The sequence below is a fragment of the Pleurodeles waltl genome, chromosome 6 (assembly GCF_031143425.1).
Source record: "Pleurodeles waltl isolate 20211129_DDA chromosome 6, aPleWal1.hap1.20221129, whole genome shotgun sequence".
In the NCBI taxonomy this organism is placed as follows: Eukaryota; Metazoa; Chordata; class Amphibia; order Caudata; family Salamandridae; genus Pleurodeles; species Pleurodeles waltl.
In genome coordinates this window covers 10086800-10100274 of record NC_090445.1, presented here as the reverse complement: position 1 = coordinate 10100274, position 13475 = coordinate 10086800, and positions in this window count along the sequence as shown.

Genomic DNA, 13475 nt, shown 5'->3' with positions numbered 1-13475 from the left:
TGGCTACCAAGCGAGGTAAGAGCCTATCAGAAGGAGCCTCTGACGTCACCTGCTGGCACTGGCCACTAAGAGCAGTCCAGTGTGCCCCCAACACCTCTGTTTTCAAGATGGCAGAGGTTTGGGACACCCTGGAGGAACTCTGGGCACCTCCCCTAGGAGGTCCTTTGTCCAGTTTCGCGCCAGAGCAGGGCTGGGGGATCCCTGAACCGGTGTAGACTGGCTTATGCAGAGATGGGCACCATCTGTGCCCATCAAAGCATTTCCAGAGGCTGGGGGAGGCTACTCCTCCCCACCCCTTCACACCTATTTCCAAAGCGAGAGGGAGTAACACCCTCTCTCAGAGGAAGTCCTTTGTTCTGCCTTCCTGGGCCATGGCTGCCTGGACCCCAGGGGGGCAGAAACCTGTCTGAGGGGTTGGGAGCAGCAGCAGCTGCAGTGGAGACCCCGGAAAGACAGTTTGGCAGTACCCGGGTTCTGTGCTAGAGACCCGGGGGATCATGGAATTGTCCCCCCCAATACCAGAATGGTATTGGGGTGACAATTCCATCATCTTAGACATGTTACCTGGCCATGTTCGGAGTTACCATTGTGACGCTATACATAGGTAGTGACCTATGTATAGTGCACACGTGTAATGGTGTCCCCGCACTCACAAAGTCCGGGGAATTTGCCCTGAACAATGTGGGGGGCAACTTGGCTAGTGCCAGGGTGCCCACACACTAAGTAACTTTGCACCCAACCTTCACCAGGTGAAGGTTAGACATATAGGTGACTTATAAGTTACTTATGTGCAGTGGTAAATGGCTGTGAAAAAACTTGGACGTTATTTCACGCAGGCTGCAGTGGCAGGCCTGTGTAAGAATTGTCAGAGCTCCCTATGGGTGGCAAAAGAAAATCTGCAGCCCATAGGGAGCTCCTGGAACCCCAATACCCTGGGTACCTCAGTACCATATACAAGGGAATTATATGGGTGTACCAGTATGCCAATGTGAATTGGTAAATTTAGTCACTAGCCTGTTAGTGACAAATTTGGAAAGCAGAGAGCATAACCACTGAGGTTCTGGTTAGCAGAGCCTCTGTGAGACAGTTGGGCATCATACAGGGAACAAATATAGGCCACAAACTTATGAGCACTGGGGTCCTGGCTAGCAGGGTCCCAGTGACACATAACAAACATACTGACAACATAGGGTTTTCACTATTGTAAGGAAATGCCTCCTTGGCATGGTTACCCCCTGACTTTTTGCCTTTGCTGATGCTATGTTTTGATTTGAAAGTGTGCTGGGGCCTGCTAACCAGGCCCCAGCACCAGTGTTCTTTCCCTAACCTGTACTTTTGTTTACACAATTGGCACACCCTGGCATCCAGGTAAGTCCCTTGTAACTGGTACCCCTGGTTCCAAGGGCCCTGATGCCAGGGAAGGTCTCTAAGGGCTGCAGCATATCTTATGCCACCCTGGGGACCCCTCACTCAGCACAGACACACTGCTTGCCAGCTTGTGTGTGCTGGTGAGGGCAAGACGAGTAAGTCGACATGGCACTCCCCTCAGGGTGCCATGCCAACCTCACACTGCCTATGCAGCATAGATAAGTCACCCCTCTAGCAGGCCTTACAGCCCTAAGGCATGGTGCACTATACCATAGGTGAGGGCACCAGTGCATGAGCACTGTGCCCCTACAGTGTCTAAGCCAAACCTTAGACATTGTAAGTGAAGGGTAGCCATAAGAGTATATGGTCTGGGAGTCTGTCATGCACGAACTCCACAGCACCATAATGGCTACACTGAAAACTGGGAAGTTTGGTATCAAACTTCTCAGCACAATAAATGCACACTGATGCCAGTGTACATTTTATTGTAACATACACCCCAGAGGGCACCTTAGAGGTGCCCCCTGAAACCTTAACCAACTACCCGTGTAGCCTGACTGGTTTTAGCAGCCTGCCACACTCGAGACATGTTGCTGGCCACATGGGGAGAGTGCCTTTGTCACTCTGTGGCTAGTAACAAAGCCTGCACTGGGTGGAGATGCTTATCACCTCCCCCTTGCAGGAGCTGTAACACCTGGCGGTGAGCCTCAAAGGCTCACCCCCTTTGTTACAGCACCACAGGGCATTCCAGCTAGTGGAGTTGCCCGCCCCCTCCGGCCACGGCCCCACTTTTGGCGGCAAAGCCGGAGGAGATAATGAGCAAAACAAGGAGGAGTCACTGGCCAGTCAGGACAGCCCCTAAGGCAACCTGAGCTGAAGTGACTCTGACTTTTAGGAATCCTCCATCTTGCAGATGGAGGATCCCCCAATAGGGATAGGAATGTGACCCCCTCCCCTTGGAAGGAGGCACAAAGAGGGTGTAGCCACCCTCAGGGCTAGTAGCCATTGACTACTGCCCTCCCTGACCTAAACACACACCTAAATTCTGTATTTAGGGGCTCCCCTGAACCTAGGAACTCAGATTCCTGCAACCTAAGAAGAAGAGGACTGCTAAGCTGAAAAACCCTGCAGAGAAGACGGAGACACCAACTGCTTTGGCCCCAGCTCTACCGGCCTGTCTTCCCACTTCTAAAGACACTGCTCCAGCGACGCTTTCCCCAGGACCAGCAACCCCTGAATCCTCAGAGGACTGCCCTGCTCTAGAAGGACCAAGAAACTCCCGAGAACAGCGTCCCTGTTCACCCAAGACTGCAACTTTGTTCCCAAAGGAGCAACTTTAAAACAACTGCGTTTCCCGCCGGAAGCGTGAGACTTGCTACTCTGCACCCGATGCCCCCGGCTCGACTTGTGGAGAAACAACACTTCAGGGAGGACTCCACGGCGACTACGAGACCGTGAGTAGCCAGAGTTGCCCCCCCGATCCCCCACAGCGACGCCTGCAGAGGGAATCCCGAGGCTCCCCCTGACCGCGACTGCCTGACTCCCAGATCCCGACGCCTGGAAAAGACTCTGCACCCGCAGCCCCCAGGACCTGAAAGATCGGAACTCCAGTGCAGGAGTGAACCCCAGGAGGCCCTCTCCCTTGTCCAGGTGGTGGCTACCACGAGGAGCCCCCCCCTGGCCTGCCTGCATCGCTGAAGAGACCCCTTGGTCTCCCATTGATTTTAATCACAAACCAGACGCGTGGTTGCACACTGCACCCGGCCGCCCCCGTGCTGCTGAGGGTGTACTTTCTGTGCTAACTTGTGTCCCCCCGGTGCCCTACAAAACCCCCCTGGTCTGCCCTCCGAAGACGCGGGTACTTACCTGCTGGCAGACAGGAACCGGGGCACCCCCTCCTCCATTGAAGCCTATGCGTTTTGGGCACCACTTTGACCTCTGCACCTGACCGGCCCTGAGCTGCTGGTGTGGTAACTTTGGGGTTGCTCTGAACCCCCAACGGTGGGCTACTTTGGACCCAAACTTGAACCCCGTAGGTGATTTACTTACCCACAAGAACTAACAAACTCTTACTCCCCCTGGGAACTGTGAAAATTGCACTGTGTCTAGTTTTAAAATAGCTATATGTGATCTATTTGAAAAGTATATATGCTATTGTGATTATTCAAAGTTCCTAAAGTACTTACCTGCAATACCTTTCATTTGAAGTATTACATGTATAATTTGAACCTGTGGTTCTTAAAATAAACTAAGAAAATATATTTTTCTATACAAAAACCTATTGGCCAGGAATTGTCTCTGAGTGTGTGTTCCTCATTTATTGCTTGTGTATGTACAACAAATGCTTAACACTACTCCTTTGATAAGCCTACTGCTCGACCACACTACCACACAATAGAGCATTAGTATTATCTCTTTTTGCCACTATCTTACCTCTAAGGGGAACCGTTGGACTCTGTGCATACTATTCCTTACTTTGAAATAGTGCATACAGAGCCAACTTCCTACAACTATGAGCACTGGGCCCTGGCTAGCAGGATCCCAATGAGACAGTGAAAACACCCTGACATATACTCACAAACAGACCAAAAGTGAGGGTAACAAGGCTAGAAAGAGGCTACCTTTGTTCCCTCTTCTTCTAGTTGCATCGTACATACATGAAACAGCTTTAAATGTGAAAGTTAAAAGATTACCATAGTTCAACTACAAAAAAATACATAAAATCAAGGCTCCTGTCACATCCAATGGTGGGATGTATGGAAATCACTGGCATTTCCCCAGCTAGTTTTCCACGGAAGTATGCCAAGACTCCTTCCCGTAAAGCAGCCCACGGTCTCACATCTCACTCCGCAGAGTACCAAAGAATGGTGAAATTAGGCGCTTCCAGTGCTCTAGGTGTTTTTCAGTCTGGGTTATGTCCCAGCAGAAGGCTGAAATTACAAACCAAAGACACACTACTGAGCGTCTAACTACCTTCTTTTACCTGAGCACACAAAAGCATAATTTGCGGCATACCCCAAGGTTTAGACCTCAGCCCCACTCTGTTCAATACCTACATGACCCCCTAGGCCGACATCAACAGCTCTCACAGACTCAACATCATCTCCTACGCAGACAATACTCATCTGATCCTCTCACTTACTGAAGACCTCACCACCACCATAACCAACTTCCGCAACGCCATGACCCCCTTGCCGACATCGTTAGCTCTCACGGAATCAGCATCATCTCCTACACAGACGATATTCATCTGATCCTCTCACTTACTGAAGACCCCACCACCATAACCAACTTCTGCAACGCCATGACCCCCTTGCCGACATCGTTAGACCTCACGGAATCAACATCATATCCTACACAGACGATACTCATCTGATCCTCTCAACGCTATGACCACCATAGCTGACTGGATGAAAACCAACTGCCTGAAGCTCAGCTCTGACAAGATGGAAGTCCTGATCTTCAGGAAAACATCTCCATTTGGGACCATAGGTGGTGGTCAGCCGAACACTGATCCACGCCCACAGACCATGATCGCAACCTTGGTGTCAACCTCAACAGTGAGCTGAGCATGAAGCAGCAGAACAATGCAGTCATCGTCTCCTGCTTCCACACCCTTCGCAGAACCTTCAGATGGATCCCAGCCAACATGGGATCCATCACCAGGAAAACCACCACAGAGGCCCTCATCACCACACTCTCTACACCAGTATCTCCTCCCCGCTCCTAAAGAGACTCCAGACAATACAGAACACCACCGCCAGACTCACCCTACACCTTCCCAGGCGCACCCACAGCACCCCCAACCTCAGGAACCTCCACTGGCTCCCCGTCTAGAAGAGATATAATTTCAAGCTCCTCATGCACACCTACAAATCCCTACACGATCAAGGAGTGGACTACATCAACCAAAAGCCACACTTCCAGCATAACATCAGACACCTGCGCTCTTCCTCTCTGGCCCTCGTGCGCGCGTGCACACCCAGAATCTGGCACAAGCGGCAGCCGCTTCTTTTCCTACATCACCGCGAAGGCCTGGAACGATCTACCCTTCCCCCTCCGAACAGCACCCTCACTGGCAGACTTCATAAAGACTCAAGACCTCGCTCTTCGACAGACATCACACCACAGCGCCCAGTACCCCTGAGGCGACAGCGACACGCTCTACAAATGAGTGATTGATTGATTGATTGATCGATCGATCGATTTGACTGTTGGACATGTATGCAGCAAAATAAAAAAAAATCCTGCATGGAATAAGACTGGAGTAAACAATGAGCCCTGAAGAAGTTCAAAGAAAACGAAACATGTCTGCTTTCTTGACAGATGTTTATTTGGACTACAAATTGTTTTTCTATGAAGAATAAACTAACAAAGGACGGGATAACAAGTGCGTTATGGACCATCCTTGAGGACATGAAATGCGAATGAACATGGAAGATTGAATAACACAAAGTTATTATACATGTGGCGATTTAAGGTGCTGCATGTTGATCCTATGAATATGTAGATAGCGCCGTGCAATGTTACTTAGGGTTGGGTAATTTTCTTCATATGATGGAGATGACCCACTTTGTGAAGGAGCATTAGCGTGGTGGGTGATCCCCTGCTGCCCACCTCAAAGCCTACTAGAAACATGGGGTGTGTTAGGAGGGAAAGTACTCAAAGGCATGTAATACCCTTCAAATTACAGTGAATTGTGGTGGGCCCTCACTAGACGTCATCACAGACACTGAAGTCTTGGACTTTTGTGACAACCAAATGCATTCTGTGTTTTGTACTCTTGATGGGCTTCCCAATGCCCGCCTAATAACCAGGAACCCCCAAAGCCCATATGCTACAGCTTCTCTGACATGACCCCCTCGAGGCTTCACACGGTAACCCACTGCCATCCTGCATCCTGCACCACCCTGCCTGTCATTATGCAGCAAGTTATTGATGGTGACATTTTAAAGCTATTTATGGACCATGAAGAATCGTTAAAATGGGCTGCTGGTGTTGGAAAGACTACTGCTGAGAGGCAGTCGTGCTTCAAGCTCAAACCGTATGACTGGACCGCACCCAGCTGCAGGAACCCAGGTTCATACCACACTCACTGTTACCCTACTGCACTCTTCCACGCTCTCAACCCCGGCCAAAGCTTGCTGCGTTGCTACTGCATCACACAACCAGGAAGTGTTCGCATGCACCTCCTGAAAGTTCTCATCCACTCCCCACACCAATCACTGCTACTCCAACATCACCTCACTCGCTTACACGAACCAGGCACCCGCTCAAGCAGACCAAACACCACCCTCAACACGTCTCCCTCGCATGCTCCTCCACACCCACACTCCACAGAGATATGTGACCTGCTGCTTGACGGCGCTGCAGGCTTGCTCATCCGCAGGGAAACCTGGTAAAACCCAATCTGTGCATAAGACATCGCTACAGCCATATCCTCCGGATACAAGATCGCCAGCTAAGACACTAAGCACAAGCCTGGAGGTGGAGTCGCCATCATATTCAAAGATACCATCATTTGCACCACCTACACGGACAGCCCCACCAGCTACACATTCAAGCTACGCATCACAGGCAACTTATCACTGGGCAGAATCCTCGCATCCAGACCACTAGGACCCTGCAACAATTTCACTTATGACATCACATACTTAGCCCCACCTTCATCACCAACACCAGATCCTTCATCCTCCTCGGAGACCTTGCTTTAAACTAGAAAACTGCACCGACCCAAACTCTACGGCCCTTCCAAGAAACTCTGGCCTCACCTAGTACATTACAGAACTGCCCTCACCACCAGACACCTACTAGACCAGGCTTCCTCCTCAATCAGTAGCGTCACAGATGACAACTTAGCAACCATAAACTGGACAGACCGCATCCTTATCAGCGTCACCGTACTCACTCCACACCACCACAGACCCACCATCACTGAAACCGTTGGCTGCAGCTGGAAAAGCATCACAGAACACGAGTGGGCTTTTGCCTCCTCTGCGCACCAGTTTTGAGCACACCAACTTGCTGAAAGCCATTAAGAACCTTGACAGCACAACACCCTGGCCTCCCTCCCACGAAACTTAATGGCAAGAGCCCAACCACAGGCCAATTGGTACATGGAGGAATTCAGGCTGACAAAACGTCACTGCAAGAAACTGGAACGCAAATGGAGAACAAGTCACAACACCACAGATAGACATCTTGAAATCTGACCTAAGACGCTGCCACCAGCAGACACAAACACCGAGCACACAGATTTTGTGGATTGCATTGAAAACCAGCACTTACAGCAACAAGGAAATATTAGTCATCAAAAATGTCACCGCTCCCCCTACCACCACCATCACCTCCTCACAAGACCTTTGCAAAAGGCTCTTGGAATTCTTCTGTAACACAATCACCTCCATATACAGCAATTTCGACCCTCAACTTGACCCAGTCTCCGGTGCAACTCAACTTCCCATCATAAAAAAAGAACAAGCCCTGACCTCATGGCCCGCCCTCACTGTAGGAAGATGGCTCTTTATAAGGTATATCAAAATGAGATATATTGTGCAAGGAGTCCAGGGGTTCCCTTACCAATGGACAGGGGCTTGCTCTAGCAATCCCAAGACGCTCTTTTTAGGGGTAGTGTGGTCGAGCATCTTTAGGCTCATCAGAGAGGAGTGTGAGACATCTGCAAATACACACACAGCCAATAAATGAGACACACGACTCAAGAAGGAGATCCACACCAATCTACAAAAATAACAAGTATCTTTGTGTGTGTTTTGGCACCAGAACCAATACGATCAGGTAAGTATGTTCTGCAAGAAAACCTTCACAGTTCAGAAAAGTCAACAGTGCAATTCTGGACAGCTGCAACATTATCCTATGGAGTAAAAATAAATACGGCAAACAGGTACAGTACAGCAACTTACGAGACCAATCTCCTGGACTTAAGGTCAGTATTGGGCAGGGGTCAGGACCGCACAAGCTGGCATCAGTGTGGGTTTATTGAGCTGAGAAGTTTGATCCCAACCTTCCCAGCCTTCAGTGAAGCCATTATGGAACTTTGGAGTTCATAATGACAAAATCCCAGACCATATACTTAATATGGCCACACTGCACTTACAATGTCTAAGAATGGACTTCGACCCTGTAGGGGCATAGTGCTCATGCAGCTATGCCCTCACCTCTGGTACAGTGCACCCTGCCCTAGGGCTGTAAGGCCTGCTGGGAGGGGTGTCATGTCGACTTTGCCTTTTCTCCCCACCAGCACACACAAGCTGCAGGGGCAGTGTGCATGTGCTAGGTGAGGGTCCCCCAGGGTGGCACAATATATGTTGCTGCTCTTGGGGAGCCCCCCCCCCCCCCAGTCACAGAGCCCTTGGTACAACTGGTACCTTTTACAAGGGACTTAGCTGTGGGCCAGGGGTGTGCCAAATGTGGAAAATGGTACAATTTTTAGGAAAATACCACAGGTGCTGGGGCCTGGTTAGCAGGATCCAGCACACACCTAGTCAAGTTGGCATCAGATATCAGGCAAAAAGTGTGAGTGTGGGGGAGGGGGTGGAGTACTGCCAAAAAGGGGCCAATTTCTTACATAAGCTGCCTGCCCCCTCCACCCCCGAGCTCACAGGCCAAGAGACTCAGCCAAACCTGGGAGAGTCTTCCTAATCTGTCAGGCGAGGAAGAGTAGAGAAACAGGCTGGTTTGTTGCAGGGCCTACTTTGCCTTACATCCTCCTGTCAAGGTCATTCCCTCTGGGGAACTGAGCTATCTCAACAGTATCAGGACCTATTCTGAATTGCCTCTTGTCTGTGTTTTTAAGGCCTTCACCTATTCTTTTTGTCTTGGGTCCAGAAGTATTCACCTCTGATAATTTTATCTTAGGGCTACCGCCAGCTTACCCAAAGATGTTACCCACAGCTGGAGTACATCCACCATGACCAAGATGATCATGGGGCCTAACTTGCTATTTGGCATAGGGTCAGACCACCATGCCAAGAATAGTGCAGCCATAGAGGCTAACACCCAGCAGAGGCCACTGACACCTGTCAGTGCCCAGAACCACACCTTTAGCTCTTCACCTGCAAGGGAAGGAGCTAAGTTACAGGCTTCTTTGGGTTCAGGATGCCTGTCTGCTGTGATAGAGTGGGGGGGGTTCTACATCTTGTAGTGAACACCCTTCTTCCACTCTTCTTTTAGCTGAAGAGCCACCCACTTACGCTTAACAGTTGCCTGACTAGCCAGGACTTCTTGTGGGTCAGGTTGGAGTTCACCAGTGCCAACTTTGGAGTTCTCCCCTAATAGAGCAGAATCTCCTTGGCTTACTGAAACCTTGGCTGTCCACCTCTCCTGTACTGCTTTTTCCTCTTTTTCGTCTGGGGCCTACCTTTAGACACTGCAGCGGCAGCACCTCCAGAATCCTTGGGAGAGGACTGGCACTGGACCAGTTCCTCTCTTGGGCTCTGACTAACCTCTGGGTAGTCATTTCCAAGGAGACAATCAAGGGGGAGGTCTGTACTGACTACCACCCTTCTCCAGCTAAAAGTCCTTCTATGGGCACAAATGCCACAGGCCTATCAGTGACCCTGTCTGGGCTAACTCTTACTCTGGCCATCTCACCTGGGATGTACTGGTTTGAGAACACCAGCCTGTCATGCACAATAGTGTGACTGGCACAAGGGTCTCTCAGGGCAGTGGCTGGGATTCCATTCAGCAGTAGGTGGTGGAAGTGTCTACTCTCCTCTGGAATCTCCAACTCACCTGTTCAGCCCATTTTCCATTTGAAGGCTATGAAGACCTCCTCATCTGAGGAGTCATCCCCAAAGGCTATACTTGTCACTCCTGGGGTTTGGCTAGGGGGGGTTTGTTTTTGGGATAAGAAGTGTCCTCGGTGTGGGGTCCTGTCGGTCTACAGTTGTGGCACCATGCCTTAGTGGCATCCCAGATTTTACCGTTTGTTTTGGGTTGTGTCTTGGGGCCCACCCACCTGGACAGGTTTTAAGGGGCCTACAGAGTAATCTTTTTCTTTATTTCTAATGTCACCCACTTTCGCCTGGGGAGGCTTTGTAACCCCTTTCTTTTGGTCACCCCCAGTGGAAGTCCTGGCCGCCCTAGTTTTGACCCAGTGGTCTGCCTTCTTTCCCAATTCTTGGGGAGAAATTGGACCTAGGTCTACCAGATATTGATGCAACCTTTCATTGAAGCAGTTACTTAAAATGTGCTCTTTGATAAATTATAAAGCCATCATAGGCATGCACATCATTTCATTTCCAGTTACCCAACTGTAGGAAGTTGGCTCTGTATGTGCTATTTCAAAGTAAGGAATAGCATGCACAGAGTCCAAGGGTTCCCCTTAGAGGTAAAATAGTGGTAAAAAAATAGATAATACTAATGCTCTATTTTGTGGTAGTGTGGTCGAGCAGTAGGCTTATCCAAGGAGTAGTGTTAAGCATTTGTTGTACATACACATAGACAATAAATGAGGTACACACACTCAGAGACAAATCCAGCCAATAGGTTTTTATATAGAAAAATATCTTTTCTTAGTTTATTTTAAGAACCACAGGTTCAAATTCTACATGTAATAGCTCCTTCGAAAGGTATTGCAGGTAAGTACTTTAGGAACTTCAAATCATAAAAATTGCATGTATACTTTTCAAGTTATTGACAAATAGCTGTTTTAAAAGTGGACACTTAGTGCAATTTTCACAGTTCCTAGGGGAGGTAAGTATTTGTTAGGTTAACCAGGTAAGTAAGACACTTACAGGGCTTAGTTCTTGGTCCAAGGTAGCCCACCGTTGGGGGTTCAGAGCAACCCCAAAGTCACCACACCAGCAGCTCAGGGCCGGTCAGGTGCAGAGTTCAAAGTGGTGCCCAAAACGCATAGGCTAGAATGGATAGAAGGGGGTGCCCCGGTTCCGGTCTGCTGGCAGGTAAGTACCCGCGTCTTCGGAGGGCAGACCAGGGGGGTTTTGTAGGGCACCGGGGGGGACACAAGTCCACACAGAAATTTCACCCTCAGCGGCGCGGGGGCGGCCGGGTGCAGTGTAGAAACAAGCGTCGGGTTCGCAATGTTAGTCTATGAGAGATCTCGGGATCTCTTCAGCGCTGCAGGCAGGCAAGGGGGGGATTCCTCTGGGAAACCTCCACTTGGGCAAGGGAGAGGGACTCCTGGGGGTCACTTCTCCAGTGAAAGTCCGGTCCTTCAGGTCCTGGGGGCTGCGGGTGCAGGGTCTCTCCCAGGCGTCGGGACTTTAGGTTCAAAGAGTCGCGGTCAGGGGAAGCCTCGGGATTCCCTCTGCAGGCGGCGCTGTGGGGGCTCAGGGGGGACAGGTTTTGGTACTCACAGTATCAGAGTAGTCCTGGGGTCCCTCCTGAGGTGTCGGATCTCCACCAGCCGAGTCGGGGTCGCCGGGTGCAGTGTTGCAAGTCTCACGCTTCTTGCGGGGAGCTTGCAGGGTTCTTTGAAGCTGCTGGAAACAAAGTTGCAGCTTTTCTTGGAGCAGGTCCGCTGTCCTCGGGAGTTTCTTGTCTTTTCGAAGCAGGGGCAGTCCTCAGAGGATGTCGAGGTCGCTGGTCCCTTCGGAAGGCGTCGCTGGAGCAGGATCTTTGGAAGGCAGGAGACAGGCCGGTGAGTTTCTGGAGCCAAGGCAGTTGTCGTCTTCTGGTCTTCCGCTGCAGGGGTTTTCAGCTGGGCAGTCCTTCTTGTTGTTGCAGGAATCTAATTTTCTAGGGTTCAGGGTAGCCCTTAAATACTAAATTTAAGGGCGTGTTTAGGTCTGGGGGGTTAGTAGCCAATGGCTACTAGCCCTGAGGGTGGGTACACCCTCTTTGTGCCTCCTCCCAAGGGGAGGGGGTCACAATCCTAACCCTATTGGGGGAATCCTCCATCTGCAAGATGGAGGATTTCTAAAAGTTAGAGTCACCTCAGCTCAGGACACCTTAGGGGCTGTCCTGACTGGCCAGAGACTCCTCCTTGTTATTCTCATTATTTTCTCCGGCCTTGCCGCCAAAAGTGGGGCCTGGCCGGAGGGGGCGGGCAACTCCACTAGCTGGAGTGTCCTGCTGGGTTGGCACAAAGGAGGTGAGCCTTTGAGGCTCACCGCCAGGTGTGACAATTCCTGCCTGGGAGAGGTGTTAGCATCTCCACCCAGTGCAGGCTTTGTTACTGGCCTCAGAGTGACAAAGGCACTCTCCCCATGGGGCCAGCAACATGTCTCGGTTTGTGGCAGGCTGCTAAAACTAGTCAGCCTACACAGATAGTCGGTTAAGTTTCAGGGGGCGCCTCTAAGGTGCCCTCTGGGGTGTATTTTACAATAAAATGTACACTGGCATCAGTGTGCATTTATTGTGCTGAGAAGTTTGATACCAAACTTCCCAGTTTTCAGTGTAGCCATTATGGTGCTGTGGAGTTCGTGTTTGACAGACTCCCAGACCATATACTCTTATGGCTACCCTGCACTTACAATGTCTAAGGTTTTGTTTAGACACTGTAGGGGTACCATGCTCATGCACTGGTACCCTCACCTATGGTATAGTGCACCCTGCCTTAGGGCTGTAAGGCCTGCTAGAGGGGTGTCTTACCTATACTGCATAGGCAGTGAGAAGCTGGCATGGCACCCTGAGGGGAGTGCCATGTCGACTTACTCGTTTTGTCCTCACTAGCACACACAAGCTGGTAAGCAGTGTGTCTGTGCTGAGTGAGAGGTCTCCAGGGTGGCATAAGACATGCTGCAGCCCTTAGAGACCTTCCTTGGCATCAGGGCCCTTGGTACTAGAGGTACCAGTTACAAGGGACTTATCTGGATGCCAGGGTCTGCCAATTGTGGATACAAAAGTACAGGTTAGGGAAAGAACACTGGTGCTGGGGCCTGGTTAGCAGGCCTCAGCACACTTTCAATTGTAAACATAGCATCAGCAAAGGCAAAAAGTCAGGGGGCAACCATGCCAAGGAGGCATTTCCTTACACAACCCCCCCCCAAACGAAAGAGGATGAGACTAACCTTTCCCAAGAGAGTCTTCATTTTCTAAGTGGAAGAACCTGGAAAGGCCATCTGCATTGGCATGGGCAGTCCCAGGTCTGTGTTCCACTATAAAGTCCATTCCCTGTAGGGAGA